A 19,502-nucleotide genomic window follows, 5' to 3' on the forward strand; every position below is an offset into this window, starting at 1 on the left:
CTCTCTCTCCCAAACTCAGAGCACGAGGGGCTGAGTCAACCTCACCTGAATGACCAAGGCATCCAGCACAGGGCTGGGCATGGAGTGGGAGCTCCAAGAGGGTTTGTTAAATAAATGCTGAATGGTGCTCCATTCCCTAAACTCCAAGAGAATTGTGAGAGTGAGCAGCCATCAGTTAAATAAACAAACCTTCAGCTGAGGCCATCAGTTAAATAAGCAAACCTTCAGCCCAGGGTTTTCAGGGGACTCTCAGGACCCGCTACACTAGAACTGCTAGGGGAATAGGCATGAGCCAAAAAATTTTCCCTGAAGACATCCAGATCAAAATGGCTGGAACCTGTGAATGCTCCCTTACAAGGCAAAAGGGACATGGAAGGCAGGATTAAATTAAGGATCTCGCCATGGGAAGATTATCCTGGCTTGTTTGGACAGGCCCTGAGTGTAATCACGGTGTCCTTATAAGAGGAAGCAGAGGGAGATTTGCACAGAAGAGAAGGGGAGGCGAAAACAGGCAGAGGCTAGAGTTAAGTGGCCATGTGCCAAGGAATGCCAGCAGCCACCAGAAGCTGCAAGTGACAAGCAACAGATCCTCCCCTGGAGCCTCCAGAAGGACCCAGCCCTCCCAATACCTTGCTATTTGCCCCGTGCGACTCAGCCTGGGCTGTGGCCTTTGGAGCGGTGGAAAAATACATCTCTGTTGTTTTAAGTCACCCAGTTTGTGGTCATTTGTTACAGGAGACCTGAGACACGGAGACAAGGTGGTAATTAAAATGTGGGTGACTGGGTCCCATCCACAAAGGCACCGGACATGGGGCAGAAGACTCTGCATTTTAGGCAAACTCTTCCTGATGGTTGCACAGCAAAGTGTGAGAAGCAACTGCATTAGAACAGAAAGATGATCCAGGCATAAGCTACACCAGGAAAACACTGGTGAGAATTAACTTCAGCTCATGGCAGTCTCTTTGGGGCCATGAGGACCCAGTCCTGTGCGGCTCACCAGTTCTCTGTCCAGCCTGGCCCAGACCTAACTGCAGCTTCCCCAGGGTGTGAGCCCCCTCAGGGCAGGCCCAGGCCTATCCTGACCACCAGGTGTCCCCACTTGGTTATTATTCCTGACACCCACAAAGGCTCAGTAAACACTGGAAAGACCCACCAATGTCACTGAACTTCTTTACCCTCAGAGCTATCGGCCTGCATCCTTGGGCCCACAGGGCAGAGCTCAGGAGTGGGGGTCCCCCTATCCTGTCGGAAGGCCAAAGTCCAAGTGTTTGCTTTGAGCACTAATGTCTTTTGTGGGGATGCGTACTCCCCAGTGGGGGAGTGGGGTGTGCTGCTCCCCACTGTTAGCCCAGCCCCTACCCCTACTGGCTGCACTGGACTTGTGGGTCTTCCCCCACTCTGTTCCCAGGCATAAAGCAACCTTGCACACACGAGACTGCAGTTTCCCAGCCTGTGGTAGACTGATGGCAAACAGGTCAAGTTCAGCCCTTCTTTCTACCAACCCAGGCTCAGCTGCCACTGCTGGCTACCTCCATATCACTCCCCTCCTCACACACCCTCAATGGCTCCCCATCGTCTACAGCTGCGGGTTCCAAACCTCTCGTTTTCGCAGGGAGTTTCTCTTCACCTGTGATTATAAAACAGTTGAGGGGCGCCTGGGTGGCTCAGTGGGTGAAGCCTCCGCCTTCTGCTCAGGTCATGATCTCAGGGTCCTGGGATCGAGCCTTGCATTGGGCTCTCTGCTCTGCGGGGAGCCTGCTTCCCCCTCTCTCTCTGCCTGCCTCTCTGCCTACTTGTGATCTCTGTCTCTGTCAAATAAATAAATAAAATCTAAAAAATAAAATAAAATAATTGAACGGTTGAATGCTGGGCAGCTCAAGCTGAGGCAGCAGTAAGGGGCAAGACCAGACTCCACCCCACTCTCCCCTCTTCTAGAAGCGCAATGCTGCTGGCAAACCATTAGCCAAACGATAAGAAAGGTATGAACGTGGCCCACAGGTCTCCTACCCTTCCCTGGCTCCCACCCCTCTTTGGCATGCCTCCTGGGCCAAGGGTCACGGCTGCAGGAAACCTCCCCAGGGGAGGCTGCCCTTCTGAGCCCAGCAGGGTCCCCAGCACCCTACAGACGCACCTACAACTGTTTGATCACCACTCCAAGCCGTGCTGGGCACTGGGATATGCGAGGCAGAAGTGCCTGCCTTCACAGAGCAGGAAACTTCCAGTAAGAGCCTCACACCCAAGAAGCAAGTACAGGGCTAAGACGATTGCAGATGGCAATAAGCACCACGAAGCCAACAAAACCAAAGAAAGAAGGGTGCTGCAGCTTAAGTAGACCCAGTGGTGGGCCAGGGCCTCTCTGGGAAGGTGACAGTGAAGCTGAGACTTGAAGGGTCATAAAAAAACCCACCATAGAGATGCACCTGGGGGGCTCAGTCAGTTAAGCATCTGCCTTCAGTTCAGGTCATGATCCTGGAGTCCTGAGATCAAGCCCCACGTCAGGATCGAGTCCGCTTCTCCCTCTGCCCCTCACCCTGCTCATGTGCTCGCTCTCTGAAATATATTAATAAAATCTTTAAAAAAAAAAAAACCCACTGCACCAAGGACAAGCGGCAGAGCATCCCAGGAGCAGGAAGAGCATGTGCAAAGGCCCTGTGTCTCTGTATGCGCCTAGTCAGGAATCAAAGAGTAAACAAGTGTCCCATCAAGTTCTTCCCTCTCTGCCAGAAGACCAGAGCAGCTTCATTTCCTCAGAGCCCGGGACCAGAAGGGACAAACCATGAAATAAACTGAGCAATGAGAAAGGACGTCTTGCAATGAAGTGGTGGATTCCCCAAAATACCAGGCTGAGGAAGGGGAGCCCCGCCGGCAGAAGCACACATTTCCAGGACTTTGGTGTCAGGGCCAGACCATCTACGTGAGGGAGGGCAGACTAGTGGTTCCGCCTGGGGTGGGGTCAGGCCTGGGGAGCGGCGGACACCAGGGAACTTTCTGGAGCACTGGTCCTGTTCAAGAGCCTGTTCAGGGCGGCGGTCACACAGATGCAAGACTTGGTGAAGCTGTACAACAAAACTAGAGGACTGGATCGCATGGAAAGGGCCCCTTGAGCAGGTCCTGAAAATAAGATAGAGCCCAGGTTGCCTTCACTGGAAAGAAAGAATCCCACCTCAGCCCGGCCCACCTCAAACAAACCCGGAGGCGCCCAGCAAGCTTTGTCTGAGGTCAGATCCAGGGCGGAAACCAAGAGTCGGGGAGCTCCCTTACTGCAAATACGACCCGAACCCCACCTCCGGGTCCTCTACGTGAGCAGGCGGGGGTCCGTGCGGGGGTCCGTCCTGCCCCCCAGCCCCGCCCCTTTCCAGCTCCTCCCCCTCCCTCCTGGGGACTGAGGCCCGCAAAGTGGGGGTTGGGGGGGTCCCTGGGTGGGGATGGGGTGGACCGGGAGACCCGCCATCCGGAATGTCGGGCAGGGAAGGGCTGACTCCCCTCACCCCCGCCTCCCCCCACGCACCGAGCAGCTAGGCTGTAACCCGAGCCTCCGGTTAAGCGGATTTCTCCCGGGGCAGGACCCCCTCTGGTTCTGGAATGCAGCCTGGGGTGTGGGGGCGGGGCCGGGAAGGGGTAACAAAGGGTGAAGCCGCTTTGAAATTCTGCTTCCTGCCCCCCCAACTACCCCCCCAACCCCGGTCCAGCCCCAGCGCTGAACAAACATGCCCTCTCCTCCCCGCCCGAGTTTGTAAGGAGTTGGGGGGGGGGATCGACCCTAAGCCGCCAACCCAAGCAGTCTCGAACCGACGGGCGTGGCACCGGCCGACACCCTAAGCCCCCCATCCATCCTCCGGACCCTCCTGCCCCGACTGGCCGCCCCCCCGAAGCTCCGCTCCGGCCCCACCGTGGGGCCGGAGCGGGAGACCCAGCGCCTTTTCCCCAGCTTGCTGGGAACCCTAAGGTGGGGCGCGCCCCTCAGGGCCCACGCGCCCGGAGGAGGCACCAGGGGCCTCCTGCAGTAGGTGACTGAAGTCATGGGGTGCCATTACCTGACACCCTCTGGGGACCGGCGCCTGTTCCCTCCTCCCTCCCGCCGGCCGTTGGAGGCCGGCTTGCATGGATTCCATTCTCCTGCCCGGACAGGCTGAGACAGGGGCTGTGAACCGACCCCGGTGTGGTGTGGGTTTTGTTTAATTTCAGTAAGAACAGGTGCCTTCATCCAGGCCTTTCCCGGGGCTCCCAGAGCGCAGTGGCGCTGGGACGAGGCTGTGGCCTCTGGGGTTCCACCTTCCAGCAAGAACACCGGGGAGCCGATCGGCCTCAGTGATCTCCAGCCCCGCTCCTCCTTCAGACTTCTGGCAAACGGAGGAGGAAGCCGGACACACCCTCCCCCCTGGGGAGAGGACAGGGGCCCTTGGGAGGAGCCTGCCACCGGGAGGCCCGAGAGTGGTGACACGGTGACCTACACACAAGATGACGCAAACAGGCCCCCAGTGCAGCGGCACCCGGCCCCAGAGAGCTCCGGGGTCGGTGCTGCCCACCACGGAGCCCCCTGCATGTCCCTTCCACCACTTTCCCAGGAGACACCCTGCCCTTCCCACCACCCCCCTGCAGCTGTCCCAGCCTCGGGGGACCGTGTCCCATCTTCCATGCGCAGTCTGTTTCCCCCTCTCTTCGGGCCTCTCCTCCCTGCCCTCCCCTCTCACCCTGAGAGCCCCCCTCCTTCCAACCCCCTCCTCAGCCTCCCACCGCCCTTCTTGCCTTCCCACAGGGGAACCCCCCCACACACACTCCCCCATTGCCATCTGTCCTAGCACATGACTCCCCCAAGCGCAGGGCCGGGACCACCAGATGACTGCGGGAACCTCTCCATCCCTGGAGCCTCCTTCCCTTGGACGGGACGCCCCCCGCCCCCCGGGTGCACCCACTGGACCCCAAGAGGGGACCCTTCTCTCCCCTCTCAGCTTGCACTTCAGGCCTGCCTCAGCCCCTCCTCATCCCGTGGTCCATGGGATGCCCGAGGACTGCCCTTGGGCCAGGCGCTGGGAGGGGGTGGGGGGGAGAGCAGGGTGGCCAGCCCATTGGAGGACATCCCCAGCCTAGCCTGTCTATGAAAAGCAGCCAGGGTAGAGATGGGCTCAGACGTCAGCGTCATCCCTGGCAGCGGGGACTGTGACAGAGGTTGGGGCGGGGTGGGGCCCAGGTGCTGACAGGCCCCCCCACAGCGCACCACACCTGCTGCGTGAGGCCCAGCCACAGGGGATCTGCGGGGCCATCTGACCGGTCCTTCTCGGTCTCACCCTCTCCAGGAGGCTTAGTCCACTTCACGGAGCTGAGTCAGGGGATCTCCTCTGCTCCCCCAGGCCCTGGCCACAACACTGACCACTCTGGGCAATCCTTGTGGCCACTGCTCTGTCCTTGCGGCAGCGGGAACTCCAGCCTTCTGCTCATCGACGGGCACAGAGAGAAGCGAGTGAATGTGAGGACAGGTGGGTGGTGGCGGCCGGATGGATGGACGGACCCATGGATGGATAAAGGGCCCCTCCACCAACTGCTCCTTACAGGCCCTACTCCTGCAGGTGCTGCCCACCCTCGGGGAGGAATTTCCTCCCCCGCGGCCTTGTGCTGCCCATTAACTCAGTGCCTGGACTTTCCTGGTTAATGAATAATTAAGTTGGACAGGGCCTGACCTCAGGCTGACCTTGAGCCTCCCCCCAGGTCTTCCCCTAGTCTGGTTATGTGACCGCTTCAGAGTGACCCTTCTCCTCTTCCCTATTGTTGTGCTCTGAATCCTAGGGAAGTGCCAGGCACAGAGAAGTCCTTGGCCCCAAGCCTGGAGAGCCCCACCCTGCCCATGAGGCCACCCCCTACCAGGACACAGGGAGCAGGGAGTCCTTTTCCTCCACACTCTTTGCCAAAGCCCAGAAGGGCAGAACTGAGAACTGCCACGTAGATCTTGAGCTGGGCTTTGTCTCTGATGCACTGAGTCCTCTGGGGTCCAGCTGTCCCCCACCTCTCCCCATCCCTCGGCCTCAGTTTCCCCACCAGTCATACAAGGAGGATAGGTTCAGCATGCCTACAACTCATTCCACGATGCTGGGGACACATGTGGGTGTCATGACAGATCCGGATGAGACCTTGGAGACCTCTTCGTTAGGTCCGGTGATGGCCTGGATTCAGCAAGTTGGGGCAGGAGTGGGAAGAAGATACAAGTCTCTTGAGCCATAGTCTTAGCCTCCCTCCCTCTCTGGCCATTTTTCTATTCTATTCATCCATTCATTCCTTCACTTATTCCTTCATTCAGCAGGTCTGTCGGGCAGGGCTCAGCAGGAGGGGCCAAGGTCTCACCCCTAGGGAGGCCCAACCTGGGGGACATAGTCACCCCAGGCAGCAGTGGTCCAAAGCAATTCGTGCTAAGGGACAGGTTTGCAGAGGCCGGAAACACCTTCCCCTACCTGAGAGGTGAGAGGGCTTGCTGGGGCAGGTGTCACCTATGTGGAGACCTAGAGGAAAAGTAGAAGAGAAGAAAGATGGCAGGAGCCCCTGGCAGGAGGAAGGGCATGAGCAAAGTCCCAGCAGAGAGAGAGTGGCCCCCTGGGAAAATACAGGCAGTTCCGTTTGGTTGGCCGTACCAAGACCTGATGAACCACAGGCAGGAGCTGGAAATCAACCCAAAGACAGGAGGAGCAAACAGGTTAGAAGCTGGGGCAGGTCACGGTCAGACTAAAATCGAGAAAGATCAGCTCCAGGGGCACCTGGTGGCTCAGTTGCTAAGCATCTGCCTTTGGCTCAGATCATAATCACAGGATCCTTGGATTGAGTCCTGCATCAGGCTCTCTCTCAGTGGGAAGTCTGCTTCTCCCTCTTCCACTCGCCTTGCTCTGTTTCCTCTCTCGCTGTGTCTCTCTGTGTCAAATAAATAAATAAAATACTTTTTAAAAGAAAGGAAGGAAGAAAGAAAGATAGATTGATCAGCTCAGACTATGCTGCATGGAAAAGGATTTTAAGGGAGCAGAGACCTAGCCCTGGGTGACTATGGGTGTCACCCCAGGTGGGAGGTAATGGGGTCTGGAGCCATGACAGGGACTGGGAGAGAAGTCAACAGATTCAAGAATGATTAGGAAGTAGAATTGCCACACTTGTTGACTGACCATCACTTTGGGCCAAGATGGAATAACAGGCCAGATTTACTATCACACTTGAAACAACCAAAAAATTCAGAAGAAAAATACATGAGCTAGTGGCTTTTGAGAAGGAACCATCTAAAAGGATGGAAGAACAGGTTTGTTCCCACCAGCCAGACTGGAAAAGTCACAATTCACAGGGTAGGGGGTGGAGCACTCAGGAGGGTCTTGCCTCAAAGGTGGAGAATCAGCCGCAGACTGAGCGTTGCTAAAACCCACCCAACAAGTCATAAAGTGAGACCCAGAAAGATGTGTTAGTTCCCAAGTAATCTAACTGATTCCTAGAACAAAGCTCAAGAAGATTTATAAGAATAGAAAAGATGCAAAATTTATGATGTCTGGTATCCAATAGAAAATTACCAGACACCACCTTCTCTGAGAAAACACCAAATGGCAGGTGATGCTGGTGCTCCAGGAGGGTGTGGAGGACCCAGGTATCCCAGAATGGGAGGCCAGTGGCTTCCATGGAGGCTTTAGCAGTGACATCCAGGGCCAGAGTCAAGGCCATAGTCAGAAAGGTCACAGATCGGGCGCCTGGGTGGCTCAGTGGGTTAAGCCGCTGCCTTCGGCTCAGGTCGTGATCTCAGGGTCCTGGGATCGAGTCCCGCATCGGGCTCTCTGCTCAGCAGGGAGCCTGCTTCCCTCTCTCTCTCTCTCTGCCTGCCTCTCCATCTACTTGTGATTTCTCTCTGTCAAATAAATAAATAAAATCTTTAAAAAAAAAAAAATAAAAAAATAAAAAAAAAAATAAAAAATAAAAAAAAAGAAAGGTCACAGATCTCTCAGAGGCACGGCTGAGGACAAGGAGTGGATCCCCAACACCGGGCTGGGTCACCGGCTCAAGGTCACAAAGATCAAGTCTCTGGAGATCTAGCTCCTGTCCCTGACCATCATGGAATCTGAGATCACTGAGTTTTTCCTGGGGGAATCCTTTAAGGATGAGGTTTTGAAGACTATGTTGGTGCAGAAGCAGACACGTGCTGGCCAGCAGACTGTGTTCAAGGCATTTGTTGCCATTAGAGATTATAATGAACACATTGGCCTGGGTATTAAGTGCTGCAAGGAGGTAGCCACTGCCACCTGTGGGGTCATCTTCCTGGCCAAGCTTTCCACCATCTTGTGCAGCAAGAATACTGGCAGAAGAAGATTGGCAAACCCCACACTGTCCCATGTAAGGTGACCAGTCGCTGTGGGTCTGTGTTGGTGTGCCTCATCTCCAACATTAGAGGCACTGGCATTGTCTCAGCCTCTGTGCCCAAGAAGCTACTGATGATGACAGGTATTGAGGACAGCTACCCCTCAGCCAGGGACTGCACTGCCACCCAGGGCAATTACACCAAGGCCACTTTGATGCCATTCCCAAGACCTACAGCTGTCTCACCCCAATCTCTGGAAAGAGACTGTGTTCACCAAGTCTCCTTATCAGGGATTCACTGACCATCTTGTAAAGGCGCATGCCAGAGTCTCTGTGCAGGGGATCCAGCCTCCAGCTGTGGTCACCACATGTTTTATACAAGAAAAATAAAAGGAATTAAAGGCCTGTTAGAAAGAAAGGAAGAGGGGGCATCTGGGTGGCTCAGTGGGTTAAGCTTCTGCCTTCAGCTCAGGTCATGATCTCAGGGTCCTGGGATCGAGCCCCGCATTGGGCTCTCTGCTCAGCAGGGAGCCTGCTTCGCCCTCTCTCTGCCTGCCTCTCTGCCTACTTGTGATCTCTCTCTGTCAAATAAATAAATAAAAATCTTTAGAAAGAAAGGAAGAAAAAGAGAGGAAGGAAGGGAAGGAGGGAGGGAAAGAAGAAAGGGAGAGAGAATCACGACATACAAAGAAGGTGGAAAACATGACCCATAAGAAAAGAAATTGATCAAGTGGAAACTGACCCAAAACTGATAGGATGTTAGAGTTAGCAGAGGACGATTCTAAAAGTTTTTATAACTGTATTCTATATTTTCAAAACGTTAAGTAGAGACATGAAGACTTAAAAAAAAAATTGACCTTGAAGAGTTGAAACTTAGAATGTCAGAGATAAAAGATACATATGGGGCTCAGTTGTTGGGCGTCTGCTTTTGGCTCAGGTCATGATCCTGGCATCCTGGGATCGAGCCCCATGTCGAGCTCCCTGCTCAGCAGGGAAACTGCTTCTCCCTCTCCAGCTCCCCCGTGCTTGTGTTCCCTCTCTCGCTATCTCTCTCTGTCATAAATAAATTTTTAAAAAATTTTTTTGAAAAAGAAAGGTACACGGAATGGGATGCATGACAGATTAGACAAGACAGAAGGAAAGATTAGTGAGCTAGAAGACATAGCAGTAAAAGAAAATGATCCAAAATGAAGCAGAAAAAAAAATTATTTTTAATGGAAAGAGCACCAGCGAGCTGTAGAACTTTTCCAAACAGCCTGATATATGGGTAACTAGAGTTCCAGAGGAAGGGAGAAAGAGAACAGAAAACATATGGGACAAAAGAGTGGCTGAAATTTTCCCAAACTTAATAAAACATATATCCAAGAAGCTCAATGAACCCCAAGCACAGACACTTGGTAATTGACGGGATGGATGTGGAGGGTGAGGAGGAAGAATGGGGCAAGGGTGATGCCCCAGCTTCCTTCCCTGGGTGGGAAGGCCCCGTGTGGGCTGTGGGTACTCAGTGGCAGCAGACACAATGGGTCTGGCGTTGAGAAGGCAAAGTGGAGATGGAAGTCTGGGAGGCCATGGCCAAGGGGGACACAGCCAGGGAGGGCTGGGGGTCAGAGGCAGAGCCCAGGACACACCCCCAGGTCATCAAGAGGCAAAGCCAGGAGAGTCAGCTGGGCAGATGGGACACACAGAGAGAGCACAGGGAAACCGAAGGCGTGTGGAGTCTGGGTGCATTGGTCACCATGCTACATTGGTCTAACATAGCAATGCCATCACCTACACGTGAAGGGTGGTGAGGCTGGCTTGGGTTCCTCCAGGTCCTGGGCTGGCCCAAGGCAGGACTGTCCCACCATATTGCACAGGAAGTGACAGACAGGAGGAGTCCCAGAGAGGGGTGTGACCTGTAGGACAGAGGGGTCTGGAAGAGGGTGGCAAGCGGAAGGCACTTCTCAGGAGAGAGAGGGCTAGCTGGGCAGGAGGTGGGGTGCAGGCGGGGATAACTGAGTTTCCAACTTCACATGCAAGCAGTGGCCAGGTCGGAGCGGACCACAGTGCCAGGACAAGTGGCAGTTCCTGGGAAAGACAGGAGAGTGGAAAGGAAAGGCCAGCATGTTGGCCAGGGGGTCCTCATGGTGTCCTGGAGGAGGGATACTCCAAGCAGGGAGAGGAGGCCCCTGGGAGGCCCCAACGTCTTCTGAGAATGAAGACTTATGCCCAGGGTGAGTAGCGACCCCAGGGGACAAAGGTGCAGGATCCACAAAAGGGCTGAGCGAGCTGGGGCGGGCTGGTAGGTGTGTGCGCACAGGGAGGCAAGCTGTGGTGGGTGGAGGGACATCACAGACTTAGGTTAGGGATCAGGGTGAGCTGCAGAGGGAGAGGGAGGGAGGAAGTGGGCACCTGCTGGTCATGGAGTTCACAGGCTCCATTACGCAGCCCAACCTGAGGGAGGCGCAGAGGGCAGCTGGGCAGTCCTGGCTGGCTTCTGCCTCCTTCTCCAGTGTCCTCTACCCAGCAAGGAGCAGCCAAGGCCAGCCCTGCTCTCTCTCCTCTTCAGCTCTACTGTAACATCAAAAAGCACCCGCCTCCTCTGGCGGTGTGCTGGGCTCCCTGGTGAGTGTGGGATGACCCCTGTGTGTGCTCAGAATGAGCGCGGAGGCAAACACAGACCCAGGCCCGCCAGCGCGAGCAGCCTCGCCCATGTACCAGGCAGCAGCTTCCTGGGCACGTGTGCATGCAGAGGAATTACACACGATCGTACGCAAGCACGGAGGGAACAAGCCACAAAGGTGCGTAGGCACAGCACAGGCACCTGCCCACCTTGTATGCCAACGCGCACGATGCACCCGGCATGCCGACCTGTATCAGACACACAGGCACACACCACCATGTCACACACACCCATGCCACTCCAGCCACCCACGGAAGCCTCCGTTCCAGTGCATCTAAGCATTCACAAAGAGTTCCCCCACACAGAGATGTGTGCGGAAACAAATATGCAAGGCGCACATACGAACACGTGTGAAGGCGTGCACACGCAGAAGCGCATACGTGCCTGGGGGCTGGAACACAGTTATTCGTGCGTATTTGGAGGTACTCACGCTTACACATATGTGTACGCAGACTCGGCAACCCGCGCACACATGCATGGTCATGCCCACGGACGCAGTACACACTCACACACATACACAGATATACACGTGTCTCCCTACATTCCTGCCTGCCTATGAAAGCCTCCCATGAGGCCCTTTCCCACATTCCTGCGGACACACACACACAAATGCACATTTGCACACTACACTGGCCAAGGCTTCCAGGAGCCTGCAGGAGAGGGGGTATTCAAGGCCAGGTCACTCCTCGATTTCACCTTCCTCCCCCCTCCCCCTTCCTTTCCACTCACACTCACCCACTCACCCACACACGGACTGATGTAGTCAGGTGCTGTCTGAGGGGCAAAACATAGGGCAGGAGGGAGAGCAGACAGAGAGAACACGTGGCCTTGAGGCTGGGGGAGGCAGGTCTCCTTTCAAATCTTGCCTCTAAGGACTGGGGGACCTGGTGAGGTTGCTGCTTTCTCTGTGCCTCAGTTTTCTTTTCTTTTCTTTTTTCTTTCTTTCTTTCTTTTTTTTTTTTTTAAAGATTTTATTTATTTATTTGAGAGAGGGAGAGGAGGGAGGGGCAGAGGGAGAGGGAGAAGCATGTTTCCTGCTGAGCAGGGAGCCTGATGCAGGGGTTGATCCCCAGGACCCCGGGAGAGGAACTGAGCCGAAGGCAAATGCTTAACTGAGCCACCCAGGTGCCCCTGAGCCTCAGTTTTCTTACCTGGCTCGGGGGAAGATGGTTTGGATGCTTAGGCATTACTGTTTGTCCTCTCTCGGTGGTCCCTCTAGCATGAGGGGTCCTGGGAACCTAAGAACCTGCAGTGGGTGCTCTTCAGGCCCCGGGGAAGCTGGCCCTAGGGCCCTCACCAGTACATACAAACCGCGTGCCCTCTGAACCCATAGGCAGGTCACAGGGTGAGGACTTGATTCTCCTGGGACTCACGGAAGCACACCCTAGGTGATCCGCTGTACGAATCTACAAAGTGAACCCACTTGTATAGCCAGCATCCAAATCAAGAAATAGAACATATCCCACTCCCTAGAAGCCAATGAGAGTTGGTTTTGACTTAAAGCAATCCCAGTTGCCACAGGCCAGCATGTCTCTCTGTAGCTTTGTCTTTCCTTGTAGCCAGCAAAGGGACACTGAGGCACAGAAAGATCAGCGACCTGACCAAGTCTCCCAGTCCTAACACCCAACTCAGGACCCCTCTGCCCCAGGCCACCTCACCCTCAGCTCCTCCCATCAGTCAGGGTCCCAGCAGGGTCCCACACGGATGAGTGGTGGGAACTGCCAGCCAGCCCCCACCCTCCGGCCAGCCGAGGGGCCACCACCTCCCCTTGGACGGGAGACCTTGCTCCAGATCGTGAGCCCACCTCTCCATTTTGGGAGCCAGAAAAGCCAGAAGGAAGGGGGCACAGAGCTCTCGAATTTCTATACTGCCCCAATCCTTCCCTTGAGCCCCTTATTGATACGGCTCAAGGTCCCACAGCTTGAAGGCAACACTCGAACACAGGGCTAACCCACTCCAAACCCCATAGCTCCTTCAGCAATGGAGATCATTACTATCATCTTACGGATGAGGAAACAGGCTTAGACAGACCAAGAACAGAAACGGGACTCCCATGCAGGATTTTTGAATGTCAGGCTTCCAGTTGTGGGGCTGAACTTGACCCTGGCATTCCCCTGCTCTAAGCCCTTCACTGGGAACCCACCTCCTTTGTAGGTCTACAGCCCTCCCTGGTCTGATCCTGCCAACCTCACCCTCTTCCCTGCCCAGTAGCGCACTGGTCTTCCCCAGACTGACCACCAAGTGCCTTTTGGACTCCAGGTATCCATATGTGGCTGTGTCATGACTTGCTCAGTACCTATCTTGCTCCAAGAGAGCAGGGACAGGGGCTGTCATGCTTTCAGCGGTGCCCACTGTGTCCAGCACAGTTCCTGGCACACAAGAGGTGGAGGGGTGAAAGAGACAATGGCAGGCAGGCAGGGGACAGGTAGCAGAGGCAAGGTGGGTGAGCCCGAAGGAGCCTTGGGGGCACAAGGTCTAAGCCTGTCTTTGCAGGAGGCCTGGGGAGGGACCGAGACCGGCCTTGCCCAAGGTCACACGCTGGTGAGTGGAGGGTCAGGATTAACACTCAGAACCTCCTCACCCCCACAAGCCTAGTTCTGAGTTGACCACACCCCCAGCACAGGCTCTGGGGTATGTCAGCAGCCCACTGAGAAGACCACTGAAAAGTCTCCCGTCTGAGAGCTGGCTTTGTAGAGTCCTGGGGCCACGAGCTCACTGTGTGACCATAGATAAAGCGTCGCCCCTCTCTGAGCTTAGTTTTCTCATCCATAAAATCGGGGTATGACACAGCTCCTAGAGGCTTTGCGGTATAAGGGCGAAATAAACCCCCAACGCGCTCCCAGGAAGCGGCCAAGCACAGGCACTTCTCTTGAACCCTCTCACTGTACCCTCGTGATAAGCAAGATGTGGGAACCTCCCTGGTTTATAGATGAGGCTCAGAGAGGTCAGGGCCCCAAAGCCCGTCTTCTAGGGGCAGAACTGGTTCCCACCCTCGGCACCTGCTGCCCTCCCTCGGCAGGAGCCACCCCGCCCCATCCACACCCCCCACCCCCGCGTCCATCCTTCCTCAGAGCCAGCTCGCGGGTTCCCCCGGAGCAGGGCCCGTGGTCGGGGTGGTCGGGTGATGGGGGTGGGGGGCGCTGGCGGTGGGAGGGGGCGCCTGTCCGCGCGGACCGGCGTGGGTCGATACAGCGGCGGGATGAATGGGAGAGGAGAGCAGGGCGGCGGGGGGAGGGGGGAGGGCCGTCGTGGGGGGCTAGGGGGCAGGAGAGAAGGGAGAAGGCCGCCCCCCGCCCCCGCCCAGCGGGCCCGGCCCGGGCGTGCAGCCGTCAGCGCCGAGCGCGGCCCCGCGGCCCCGCCGAGGGATCGATAACTAATTTCACCGCAGCAGCCGCCCCAGTTTTTTCCCGATAATTGTGCGCCGGCAGCTGCGAGCGAGGCCCCCAGCCCGGCGCGCGGCCCCCGCCCGCGCCCGATCAATTGACACCGCCACCGGGCGGCAGGAAAACTCATTTTTCTCTCCCTCCCCGGCTCCCGGTGGGCGCGGGCTAAGCTCCGCCTCGGGCCGGGGCTGGGAGGGGCGGGGCGAGGGGGAGTAGGGGAGGGTCCAGGGAGGGGGGCGTGGGCCCGTTCACTGTCAACTTGGGTTTGGGACCCTGGCTTCCAGGGAATTAGAGGAAGCCGGAGGTGGGTGGGGTGTGGAGGGGGGGGTGTGCCTCAGTTTCTCCACTCTACGCGTAGGGGCGTGGCCGAAGGCCTCGGAGCAGGACTTGCCCCGCCCCCTCGGTCCCCCGCCGTCCCCAGCAGGGGGGCGATGCCAACCCGCGCTGCTCAGAGGAAGGTCTGAGCGCGCAGGCGCCGAGGTCTGGACGGGTGGGTTCGAATCCATCCCCCGCGCTTACCACGGTGACCTTGGACTCGTCCTTCCCTTTGGGCCCTTCTTCTCTGAGCCTCAGTTTCCCCATCTTCCCAGAGGGGCCCGACAGAGTGCTGGGCACACAGAGCTGTGGATCAGAGACAGAGAGGTGGCTCCCCAGAAGGCGCTCCGTAAATGGTGGCTCTCGGGGGCTAGCCAGTGGGGAGGAGATCGGCATCCGTTACCCACTGAACACCTACTGTGCGCCGGGTCTGTTGTAGGCGTTGGGGACAGACCAAAATCTCTGCCCCCGTGATACTGACGTTCTCACGAGGGGATGGCCGATAAACACCTGATTAAGGGAACAGTGAGAAGCTGGGAAATGCCGTGGGGGAGAAATAGAGCAGGGCAGGTAGGATAGGGGATGGGAGAGGAGTGCGCGCGCAGTGCTCCCGCGGGAGAGGCCCCTTTGCAAAGCTCTGAGCTCCCGGCTCTGCTCTCAACCTGCTGGCTGCTCAAGGTCGCGGGAAACCTGCAGACTTGGCATTCTCTGAGGAGGGTGGTCAGGAGGAGGGAGAGAAAGAGGAGGGAGAAAGCAGGATATGTGAGCGGGGGAATCAGAGGGGGGCCTCGGAGGGGGGCCGGAGAGAAGCCCGAGTGCAGGCCGGAGGGGGGCCAGAGAGAAAGGGGCTGCCGACCGAGGGAGAAGGGAAGATCCGAGTTCTGATGGCCAAGGAGTCGAGGACGGTCGGGGTCAGAGGGGACTCGGGTCGCTGACCCGTCCCAGCTGCGCTATGGAGGCTCAGAGAGGGGTAGGGGTCTGCCCTATGCCATTTATGTGTGGGGGACAGAAGTGGGCTACTGGGCCCCGTCTCCGGACCCTGGAGGGGAGAGAAGAGAGACTCCTGGAGGGGAGGGAGTGGTAGTGCGGGGAGCAGCCCATAGTCTAGGTCAGGAAATGCTCCAGAGCCCTGTCCCTGGAGTTTCACTGGTCGCCTTAGCACACCTACAACTTCTTCGGAAGGATTCAGAATGACTGGTTGGGGCTCAGGGAACCCCATCTGCAGACCACATCCTCCCCCCACCCACCCCCTGCCCCCACGGCCTGCCGGGCAAAGGTAAACAGGTTATCAAAATCTGACAAGAGAAGTCCTAAGGCTTCTTGCCCACAGGGGTAGGTGAGCCAGGCAGGGGTGGGGACCCAAGGCTGCTGGGGGAGTGGGGGTGCGGCAGGGCTCTCCCCCTGCCTTGCTTTTCTCATCTTCAACGAGGTCAGGCGGCTTGAGGCTCCGAGGCTCTGTCAGTCTTTCTTCCCTCCAAAGTCCTGGCACACAGACCCGGCAAGGAGTTGAGAGCAGTGACTCCGCAGAATTGAAAGGGAGATTGCTAGCAAGCAAGGAGGGGTGCGTGGGGCTGGCTGGCTGGGACTCGGAACAGTACGGGCTCTCCGGTTTGTCGGCTGTCCCCCCACTCACCCACCCAGACACCCAGACATTCAGCTCAGTCAACCAGCGCGTACTTAGTTCGCACCAGCTGTATGTGAGGCCCTCTGGAGGGGAGTGGGCATTAGGTGTCCCCCTGTCCCAGCCCCCTCCTCTCCCCATGACCCCCACGTTTTCTCTTGGAGTGTGTTGGGAGGAGCACTGGACTGGGAGTCAAGGCTGGACTCAGGCCCCCGTGGTGGCCGAGGCAGGCTCCTTGGGCTCTCTGTGCCCTAGTGTTTTGGGGTGCTGGGCCCAGAACCGACAGGGGGTGAATGGTGCCAGGAACCAGCTGTGGTCGCAGGATTGCCCCCCTCGGTTCCTTCCAGTGCTGCCCCGCCCCCGTTGGAATAGAGCTTCTCCTCCTGCAGCTTTGGGTTGAAGAATCAAAGGTCCTGGTTACCTTGGCTGGGGGGAGTGAGAGGGAAGCGGGGAAACCAGGAAGCCCGGAACAGGGCAGATCTCCAGGCACTCGGAGCCGGTGACTCCATCTCACCGCTCTGGGGTCCTTGTCCCAGAGTTCATCAGGCAAAGAAGGGAGTCACTGTTCAGGCGTGGGCAAGCGACTCCAGATGCAGCAAATTGTCTGCATAACGTCTTTGGGGGTCTGCAGGTAGCCAGCAACTTGAAGGGGACTCTGACGGCCTGGACCCCGTGGAGGACAGGGACTGAGCTGAGTGCTGGGTCTGAGCTGAGTGCCACAATGGGCAGAGAGAACATCTCCTGCATGACTTCAAACCCCTTAATCCACCCTGGGGCTTTCTGGACACCCCTTGTGGCAAACTGAGACACCCTTCCCTGGCCCAGGAACCCACTCAGCAGCCACCCAGCTACAACACTCTAGGGGCCAACCCTTGATGGCGGGGTGGGGGAACAGAGCCACGGGGTAAAAGCCTCCCCCTCTCTTCTTCAGGCACATGGTCCCAAGACATACTTCGTAAAGAATCTCAGATAGTCCCGGGGGACCGGCCACCTAGACTCCATAATGGCGAGCTCAATCATGTACGTTTGTATCTGCGCCTTCCTGCCGCACTCCCTGCCTCCCCCACCCCTCACTCTTGCTCCTGGGAATATACTTGCAAACAAACTCCCAGGCCCTTCCTTTAGCCTGCTTCCAGGGAACCCAGACCAAAAGAGGCATCACGGACAGCATTGGGTACCCCCCCAATCCATATGGCGAAGTCGTAACCCCCAGCAGCTCAGAATGTGACTCTCTGCGGACAGAGAGTCTTTAAAGAGAAAATTAAGGTTCAATGAGGTCATCGGCGGGGAGGGCCCAATCCAATACGCCTGGTGTCCTTTAAGAAGAGGAAATTAGGACATAGACACGCACAGAGGAAGGAGCATGGGAAGACCTGGGAGAAGAGGGCTGTCTACCAGCCAAGGAGAGAGGCTTCGGGAGGAACCAAACCGGCCCACACCGGGATCTGGCACTTCCAGCCTCCAGAACTGTGAGAAAATACATTTCTGTTGTGTAAGCCCCCCAGTATGGGGTACCCCTGGCTGCCCTGGCAAACTGAGACACGGGTATGTTCTGTCACCATCCCATTTTTACCACTGAGAAACTGAGGCTTCGAAAGGCAAAGAACTTACCCAGGGTCACATGGCTGGCAAGTGGCAGGGCCCAAATTCAAACAGGGGTCCTGGGCGGCAGAGGGCCAGCCTTCGACGCTAGGGATGGTAGGGAACCAGGGAGACCCTCTGGCCCAGAACTCCTCCCCTCCTCTCCTGAGTTTGGGAAACCCCTCCCTCCCTCTAGGGCACCCCCACCCCCAAAACACAGGCTTTGATTGCACTGCCCTTGTGAAGGCCCCTGGAGCTCCCTGCCTCTGGGGCCTCTGGCTTCACTGCAGCTGTAGTACGGAGCCTTTCCAGCTCATTCCTTCCCTCCCCTCCTCTGAAGGCTCTTCCACACCAGCTCACTTGTTCACAGTGCACACACACACACACACACACTCTCTCTCTCTCTCTCTCTCTTTCTCTCTCAGTGCACCTCCTGTTGACAGCTGCTCTGAGGCTCTTTCTAGCACCTTCCCTAATGCCTGCTGCAGGCTAGCTACAAAGTGGCTTTGGGGGGGGTCCCCCGAAACCACACCCTGTCCCTCCCTGTGCCCCTGGTGCCCTTGGGCCCTCTCCTGCCTGAGCAGCATACTCTACTGAGCTCCATCCTGAGCACTGTGGGGGAAGGGTGCGTGCGTGGTCTCACTGACGCCCAGCCCCCTGTAGCAGGGACCAGTGTTGTCTTCATTTCATATATGAGGACCTGAGACCCAGAGAAGAGCAAGGCTTTGCCTAAAGACACACAGTGGTGAGTGGTTACGGCTGGGATTCATCCTGGCCAAACTCAGAGAATGGAATTTATCCAAAATGTCAGGGCTAACACAGGACCTCCCCTGAGAGCAGGCTGAAATTTGGGGCAGAGGGCAGGGCTGAGCAGCACAGCCAGGGGGCACCCCGCCCCCAGCCGCCCACGCCACCTGCCTCTTTGGAGCTCCATTCCCAGAAGGACAAGTATGAACTTCCACCCAGTCCACACTCATTCCTCTGTGGCCACCTGCCCCTCAGGCGCCAGGGTGCCCCGCAGAGACCTTCAAAGACCCCATGCAGGGGGAGGGAGACTGGCCATGACCTACCTTATGTGAGCACCCCCTCTGTGCCAAGCTCTACTGTGTCGTAGGGGTGGAAAGAAAGGGGAACCAAGCCCGGCCCGGCCACTTGGTCTAGCGGAGAAAACACACCCTATTACCCCTCCAGCAGCTATCACTTGCTGATTCGGGGCACCTGGGTGGCTCAGTCCTTTAAGTGTCTGCCTTGGGCTCAGGTCATGATCTCAGGGTTCTGGGATCGAGCCCCACATCAGGCTCTGTACTTGGTGTGGGGTATGCTTCTCCCTCTCCCTCCACCCCTCCCCCTGCTCATGCACTATCTCTCTCTCAAATAAATAAATTATACACACACACACACACACACACACAGACACACACACACCTTTCTGACTCAACAGATGCTGGGAGGGATGAAGGCAGTCACTAATGGGAGTGGCAGGTCTGGAGAATGAGTAGAAGTTACCCAGGTGAAGAGGGTGAGAACAGCATGTGCAAAGGGCCTGTACAGGGAGGCTCAGAGAAGCAGAGAAGGCCTGTGTCCTGGAGCTGGTCGAAACTTCTGGAAGAGGCCGAAAGCACCCCCCCTCCCCGGG

General features: G+C 57.0%; 1 pseudogene; it reads left to right on the plus strand.

Annotated features, from left to right (window-relative positions):
• Positions 1 to 7,559: 7,559 nt before the first annotated feature.
• Positions 7,560 to 8,694, plus strand: LOC123392823 (annotated as a pseudogene).
• The last annotated feature ends 10,808 nt before the right edge of the window (positions 8,695 to 19,502 follow it).

The sequence above is a fragment of the Mustela putorius genome, unplaced genomic scaffold, assembly GCF_011764305.1.
Source record: "Mustela putorius furo isolate JIRA1106 unplaced genomic scaffold, ASM1176430v1.1 tig00000596_pilon_pilon_pilon, whole genome shotgun sequence".
NCBI classification, from domain to species: Eukaryota; Metazoa; Chordata; class Mammalia; order Carnivora; family Mustelidae; genus Mustela; species Mustela putorius.